General features: G+C 34.1%; 1 long non-coding RNA gene across 3 annotated transcripts; it reads right to left on the bottom strand.

Moving 5' to 3' along the window:
- Positions 1-382: 382 nt before the first annotated feature.
- On the bottom strand, positions 383-5379 carry LOC145587516 (uncharacterized). 3 transcript variants are annotated; one of them, XR_014101285.1, is made up of 5 exons: positions 5246-5371; positions 4183-4230; positions 2093-2580; positions 1285-1396; positions 383-610 (listed from the first exon to the last, which is right to left on the bottom strand). It is a non-coding gene; the product is annotated as an uncharacterized LOC145587516 (long non-coding RNA). The 3 variants fall into 3 exon arrangements; XR_014101284.1 differs by having other exon boundaries at positions 4198-4230; positions 5246-5370; XR_014101283.1 differs by lacking the exon at positions 4183-4230 and having other exon boundaries at positions 5246-5379.
- Positions 5380-8283: the final 2904 nt, after the last annotated feature.

Raw genomic sequence — 8283 nt, 5'->3', positions numbered from 1 at the left:
GGTTGCGAATGCCACCGTTAAAACTAGTAAAACTTATTCGTAACCGGCTAATGTTAGTTACAAATAATGTACTATTCGTAACTGGCTTAACCTAACGCCAGTTACAAATAGGCTATTTTCCAAGTTAGAAAGCATACTATTTGTAACTAGCGTTAAGTTATGCTAATTACAAATAAAGTATTATTTGTAACTGGCATAGCCTAACGCCAGTTACAAATAGTGTTTTTATTATAAAAAAATAAATAAATAAAATGGTAGCAGTAGCAAATTCCTCTACTGCCACCACCCGTACACTATATTTATATTTTTTTTAATGTAAGACCATTAATTGTTAATAAACTTTTATAAAATACAATAATTATTGATCTAACCAATATAAGACCAACTTTAAGCGACATCTTGTAAATTATATTGAATTGATGTACTTGTATATTACAAATATTTCTCACAATTCACAATAAATAATACTCTATAACTAAAAAAAGCTAGTTAGTTAATTGATATAATGGTCCACCTTTAAATTTTGACGATTTTGTCAGCTTCAAAAATTTGACTTTTCTGTATGGGATAGCAGCAGTTCACACTGAGCACTTGATATTGCGATAGAATTCTACATGGGAAAGAAATATATACATAAAAAAGGCCAAAATTAAAAAAGGGTTGTTTCAGACAGTGACCAAGTGAACTCTTCCAACATGATCAATGCATCAAACTGAGGGGATATAAAAGAAAATAAGCATCAAAACTCACAAGAAAAACTTCTATCACTTATTAAACAAAACTAGTCACAAATAAATTCAATACAGAAATCAAAACCAGTAATTTCACTAAAACAATGCTATGACTAAACTAGCTATCACATACATTTAATTGTATCTGACTAAACTGTCACATACATATAATTGCATTTATAGTTAAGAGGAGAGCAATAAAACAACCACACATATAAAATACAACCAAAACATAGGGTAGCAGATGCTTTGGTGCCTAAACTAGCTAGCTCAATTTTCAGTTTCTTAGGTGTCTGAACTAGCACAATCTATTACATACACAAGCTATGAGGTACCTGAAGTAGCTCAAATTTCAATTTCTTAGGTTCCTCAACTGGTGCCTGAACTAGACCAAACCATCACATACACAACATAGCAGGTGCCTGATATCACAATTCACCTATCACATACACAAGCTAGAAGTTGCTTATTAAAATACAGGAAGACAACTCAGGTAACATCAGACATCAACATACACTTAGGAAAGTCATTCTTTGCAAAATTATTTAATTACCTTGATGAATCTAAGTGCCCAAACAAGCTCTGTTGACCTTTGCTTGAGTGAACTCCAACCGGAAATGTGACCACCACTAGCTAGATACATCTGATATCAGTTTGATATGTGCCTGAACATTGTATGTAATAAAAATAATAAATAAAAAAATGTACTCCTTGAAGATACAAGTGAATCTGACAACATACATGCCAACCAAAATGACATATGTACCAAGCAAGCATAAAAAATAGGCAATTGAAAAAATGATAAGCAAGGATGGGAAGAAACTAAGTGCAGAATATCGATCACAAATTAACCCTTAAAAGAAGAAAGGTCTTACTATGTTATTAATCAAATTAAATTAGAAAATTGATTGTATTGAAAATTTAAAGCACAAATTGTATCAAAGTAGCAACATTTATATACTACCAGTCAACGATTGAGCACTTATTTTAATTTTCCAGACAATAAATGGTCTATCATAGTAATTCACAATAAACACCTGCCGATGTCTGGAATTCAATTTCATCAATTAAAATATTAAAAATCAAAGAGAAATAGTGAAGAAATAAAAATTTTAAAAAAGGGAAAATCTCTGATAAACTCAAGGAAATGAGCTATGCAGACAATCAACACGGGATCAGTTCAGTCCGCTCGTCTGCTTTTCAACATCATCGATTCAATTTTCATAATGTAGTGAAATTTCAAATGCTCAATAACTTATTCAGATTCACACAAACCATTTCTAAAAACAACTCAAGTATAGCTAAGAGGTTGGCTGACTTGATGTATCCAAAGAGCAAAAATAAGAGCACTCATGACTAACCACATGAGTTCTAATGCCTAAGTGATCTTCAGATGTTGAGAGCTTCCTTTTAAGTCCCTTTGGTGAAGGTAGTTCGCCATCATCATCAGAACTGCATAAGTCAACATGTGTAGATGCTGATGGAGATTTGTGTGCACATGGCCTAGAAGAAGCTGATTTCTCATCAGAAACTGACCAGATTCCCACAGGTCCTCCAGGCTTTGTGTTAGACTCAAAACTATTAGGATGTCCGTGGACACGAGTTGCACTGCTTTCTTTAGGGCCTAAAACATAGGGAAAACATCATTTCAATGCCAGAAAATAAACATAAATAAACAAGACAGAAGAAAATTTGAAAATTGGGAGTATTTGGCTTAGATGAGGCAGTCTTCTCTTCAATGGGTGGTATTTCATGACCAGATAGTGCTCCAACGAGCCCTTCACATTTTGCTTCAAGATCGAGCACTCCTACTCTTGCATGACTTCAGTTGTGTCAACCAGTTGTGAACCTTTAAAAAATAAATGAGAAAAGTAAAAATCAAAGAAAGAAAGAAATCTTCTCAATGAAAAAAAGGACAAGCAAACTTGATAGGTGCACAAAAATCACTTCATTGGTAGCTGGTTAGGCATTAGGCAAGTCTGCACAATATTTATTAATAGCTACGAGGTCATATTTTTGTGCTTAAAATTCTATGAAAGAAAGAAATATACTCACACTAGAATATTTAAATAAGGCATGCCAAAAGTTTAAGTACTACAGGGAATCAGAATTAAGTGGTCAGCCATATTAGACAGTGGTCCTTAACTCAATTCCATCCAAGCAGAGAATAGGAACTCATATAACAGAAAATTGAGGTTAGTTATGCAGACTTTGACATGTCAACATCTAGTTAGATCGTAAGGCTGTTTGGTAAGTCAACTCATGCTTGTATTGCTATTGAATAAGAGAGCTATAGTACTATAAATTTCATTCATTCAGACAATTGTTGTAAGATTCTTTTTCATCATTAATTAATGCTCTAGTGTATAAGCACTTGAGTTGACAAGGTTCAACAATTAAGAAAAAGTTCATATTGTGTGTTCTAATTTAATAATTAAATCAGTACTTGTAACACAGAGTAAGGAGATTGAGAGACCAGAAAATAGGTTGTAGTCACAGTAACAACTAACAAGTAACAAATAAAACCCACAGGGCAACAAGCACACAACACAAATACTTCCTGCTCCATTGCTTGTATACATTCTAATAACCTTTTTAAGACCAAGAGTTCACAAGATAATTACACTCCATCTAAAAACCTTTGCATGAAGAGAGTGCTGATACAAAATCTTAACGTCCACAATACTAGTCACAAAAGGTGCTGACCTAAAAAGTAGTCATCCTAATGAGGAAACACTATGATATATGAGATAGCCAAACCAATAATTAACAAAGAAAATAGAGATCAACCCTTAAATTAATTATTGCGTACGTTTTGAACATTTTCAATAATCATGTTAGCCACAACAAGAGCTAGAAAAATTACAAGAATTTTCCTGTACTATAGATTAATAGGTGGTCCTAAACAAGCAAAAAAGATATGAATCGTACATGACTTGAAGTCTTGAACCTGAAACTTAAAATTTATATGCTAAAATCTATACCACTAAACAGTGTAATAAATTATCCTTTCGAAATACAATATATATAAAACAATTTTTAAAAAAATATAAAAAAACACACACACATTTGATCATGACATTCATGCATAGATCTTATTCACGCAATAATTCAAGGCATTGCCCGGGCCCAAAATCTATTGATATTACGACTTTCAATTTAATGACCATGAAAGATCTACCGAAATACTAGCAACACAATTTAAAAAGTGATACCGCATTCATTAGACTTAATCCCAGCTTTACAATTCTCTTTAAATGAGCAACTCAGGTAATCTTACTACATGAAATAACCAAAGGCCATTTGATTAAGCACGAGAGGAAACTACATGCCCAAATCCCCATATATCTCTCAATCCAAGTAGTATCATCATCTGACGCTTCAACATTCACAATAGGGGCAATTTCAACCAAACTGCAGCTAAATTAAAAGATCAAGGAAATAGCCTTACTCTTCTAATACTCACCTATTCACCTTAATATTTTTGGAAGATTAAGTTCTGAAAATAGAAAATTAAACCTAAATTAGCATTGAAAATGCAGAATTCAAACTTCAATTGTAAAAAAATTAACAAAGTTGGGAGCAACACAACCAAATACAAATGAAACAAATAAAATCACACCCAATGCTGTATATAAGAGCATAATTGTTGGTTTGTATTAGTGCCCAAATGCAATGCATTAAACAAATACCCAATTTCTTAATTGTCAATTAATTTATCAATCAATTTAAAATAATGTAAGCTGAGAATTTCCATGAGAATCCTGAATTGGTTCTCCAAAGATCTCTTTCATCACCCATAAACTGAAACTCTAGCAACTACAGACCATAGGTGCCACACACCAACATCGGAACCAAAATTCTATAACTTGATTTTGGAACCAACAAACTGAACCCCGGTCTACAACCTGAACCTCCACTAAAAAAAGAAAAGACCCCAAATCCCTCACACATAATAAATAACAAAAGTACAGCAAATCCATGAAAACAACAAAAGTACAGCAAATCCATGAAAACAACTATCACCACTACCAAAATTTAGTAAAAAAAACCCTCAACCCGTGTGGTTCTGGTCTCTCGGATTTGAACAAGCTAGCAGCCGACCATAAAATAGAAATTCATTAAGGCAATAAAGAAAATTAAAATAACTAAAAGAAGAGCAAAAGGAAGCATAACTCACTGAAACCACCTACGACAATCGCAAGATAAACGAGAGCTTCAAAATTGTCATCGGAACCAACACACTAACTAAAAGGCTAACTATAGGGCTGGCCGGCTATGGAAGAGGAGGGGACTGCCAATCGCCGGCGAGACGAAAGCTGGGCCAAGTGTGTGATGGAAACAGTGGGAAGCGGTGGGATAAGAACAAGGTTTTAGAGAGAGACTCTTTTTAGATGATTATTTTTTTAATTTACCTAATGATTTGTACCCTATAATTCTTTTTAGTCCTTTTAATAAAATAATCACTTATAATTAATTAAAAATACATAAATTAGGTGGAGATCGAGACATACCTTGATGATATTATTCTTGATGAATGACTTTTGGAGAAGCTTTAAAGGAGTTTTGGAGGAGGTTTAGAGCAGATTCAGAGGAGAGAGAAGTTGTGGGTTTATGTGAAAAAATGGGGAAAAAGAAAAATAATGAATGCAAGGGGAACGGAGGAAGCGTAGAATTTTTTTAAAAAAATAAAAAACAGTGAAGTGTGAGTCGTGCACTCGTGTGTAGTATTGTGCTAGCATTAGTAACTAACCTTAATAAAGCTTGTTACAATTAATAAGGTTAATAAACTCTGACTTATTATTTGTAACTTGCCTTTTTTTATGCCCCTTACAAATAGTTGGTCAGCCTATCATTGACCTACTATTTTTAACTGTCCTTGGTTATGCTAGTTACTAATAATAACTTATTTGTAACCCGCGTTATCTATGTCAGCTACTAATACTCTTATAGTAACTAACATAATTTATGCCAATTACTACTAGAGCGTTACAAATAGCATTTTTTCTACTAGTGCTATATCAAGTAATTTCATAACCTCTTTCTTGACTACTTCTTGCATATTGGGATTCAACCTCCTCTGGGGTTGAATGCATGGCTTATAATTGTCCTCTAAGTGTATCCTGTGCATACAAAAATCGGGGCTAATACCCTTGAGATCATCAATACTGTACCCTATTGCCCTGTTATGGGTTCGAAGAACCTCTAGAAGTTGGGAAGTTTGTGGGTCATCAAGTGCAGTACTAATGACCACGGGGTACAATTCTTGCTCATTAAGAAAAACATATTTTAAATGAGAAGGGAGAGGTTTTAGTTTAGGTTTCTTGAGCTCTGCAGGTTTTGATTGCTGAACTAATTTTACTACCTTCTTGCTCTCTGTAGGATCAAGTTCTTCTATAGCAAGAGCCTTTTCTATTGCATCCACCTCTCTACTCCAAATACCTGCGCCACCTGTATTTACCACAAAGAACTTCCTCCAAGGGATCCCTTGAAAGAACTTGTGGTACGCTATCTTCACAAATAACATCCATTACATCAATCACATCAATCAAGAAATGATTTTCCTCTAGCATAGGACCTTTCAAAACCTTCCCCATATTAAAAGTGATATTATCATCTCCGACAAAAAGGGTTCACAACAAGAAAACACCTTTTTTTCGAAATCGGTCGGTAAAAATCGAAAATCGGTCTCTAATACTTTGACCGACCGACTTTGGTCGGTAAACGTCGGTCAGTAAACCAATGGTCGGTTGGTGTTTACCGACTATATTTCGTTCGGTAAATATTTACCAACTAAAATACATAATTTGCCGACCGATTTGTGATTGGTCAGTAATTACCGACCAATAAATTTACTGTCGGTATTTTGCGACTGAAAATTGGTTGGTATTTAGCGGCCAACTTTCAGTCGCTAAATACCGACCGATACTAATTGGGGTCGGTAAATACCGGCTGATATTCGATCTCTAATAAGGTTAAGCAATACTTAACTAACTTCAAACTGCGGACTGCGGTCGCTAAATATCGACTAACTACTTATCGGTCGCTAAATACCGACTGATGTAAGTCGTTATTTACCGATGGATTATTTAAACAGTCGCTATTAATCACCATGATATGCAAATTTTACATCAATTCTTATAGTTCATGGAAGCAATAACCAACACCTGACATAATAATAATAATATTAATAACACTTGAAATAATAATAATAATAATAATAATATATAAATATTAAAGTAGTAATCATTCATACATGCCGTCATAAATGTTCCGAAATAGTATTGTCAATTACAAAGTAAAAAGCACTAAACACAAGCAGAGCCAAATGCCCCACCACCAGGTGGGGGTGGAGGTCGAGGAACAAAAAGCTCATTACAGTTCTGGTTGCCCTGGCTCAACTGAGACATGAATGTTCGCATATCCTCAAAGTATTGTTGCTGCCTGCGCTCGCTCTCTTCGCGCTCCTTCTGAATTCTCTCTTCAAAACGAGCTTCTAATTGTAATATTTCTTGTCTGTTTTCCTCTAACTCCTTCTGAAATTGAGAACTCAACTAATCTACTATTGATTGGGTGTAAGAATTAGACGAGCAGCCACCCCGTCAGGAAGCCCTACCATAATACAAGTCTGAAGTCGTCCCGAGGCCTGGTACCACCCCTTTCTTCCTACAATCAACCACTTCCCAATAGATCTCATTTGGATTTTTCTCAATTCCTTGTTCTTTACACTCATCTATCTTCTTCTAGTATGCTTCCTACGAAAACTCCCAAAGACAAAAAAAAGTCAGATTAAAAAATAGAAGTTGTATACGGAAATAAAAACAACCAAATGCGGCCTTAATGGCTATAAGTGTTCCCATTTAGGCCATGTTCTTTCTAATAAACCTAAAAAAGCTTAAATCATGTCAATTACATGTAATTATAACTTCCTAACCATAGAAATTACGAAAACAAAGCATTTTACAAAGTGTTAAGGTCATCTAGAACAAAATTCAAGCAAATTCGGGCTAAATGGTAAGAAACATTCCCATTATCCACACACTCTTTCTAATGAACTTATAAAAGCTTGAATCATGTCAGATATATGTAGTTATAACTGCCTAAGCGTGGAAATCACAAAAATAAAGCAAGTTACAAGGTTTTAAGGTTATGTAGAACAAAAATCAACAAAAATTTGGGCTAGATGTAGTTATAACTTCCTAAGCATAGAAATCACAAAAATAAAGCAAATTCAAGGTTTTAAGGTCATGTAGAACCAAAATGAAGCCAATTCGGGCTAAATGGTAAGAAGCGTTCCCATTTTCTACATGCTCTTTCTAATGAACTTGTAAAATCTTGAATCATGTCAAATATATGTATTTATAACTTCCTAAGCATAAAAATCACAAAAAGAAAGCAAGTAACAAGGTTTTAAGATCATGTAGAACAAAAATCAACAAAAATTTGGGCTAGATGGCTATATGCTTTTCTATTTTTCACATGTTCTTCGTAATAAACCTATAAAAGCTAAAAATATGTCAAATATATGTAGTTAAAACTGCCTAAGCGTAGA

This window comes from Chenopodium album, chromosome 17 (assembly GCF_948465745.1).
Source record: "Chenopodium album chromosome 17, dcCheAlbu1.1, whole genome shotgun sequence".
Classification (NCBI taxonomy): Eukaryota; Viridiplantae; Streptophyta; class Magnoliopsida; order Caryophyllales; family Amaranthaceae; genus Chenopodium; species Chenopodium album.
The sequence above is the reverse complement of the archived record's forward strand: the minus strand, read 5'-3'. Positions and strand labels throughout refer to the sequence as shown.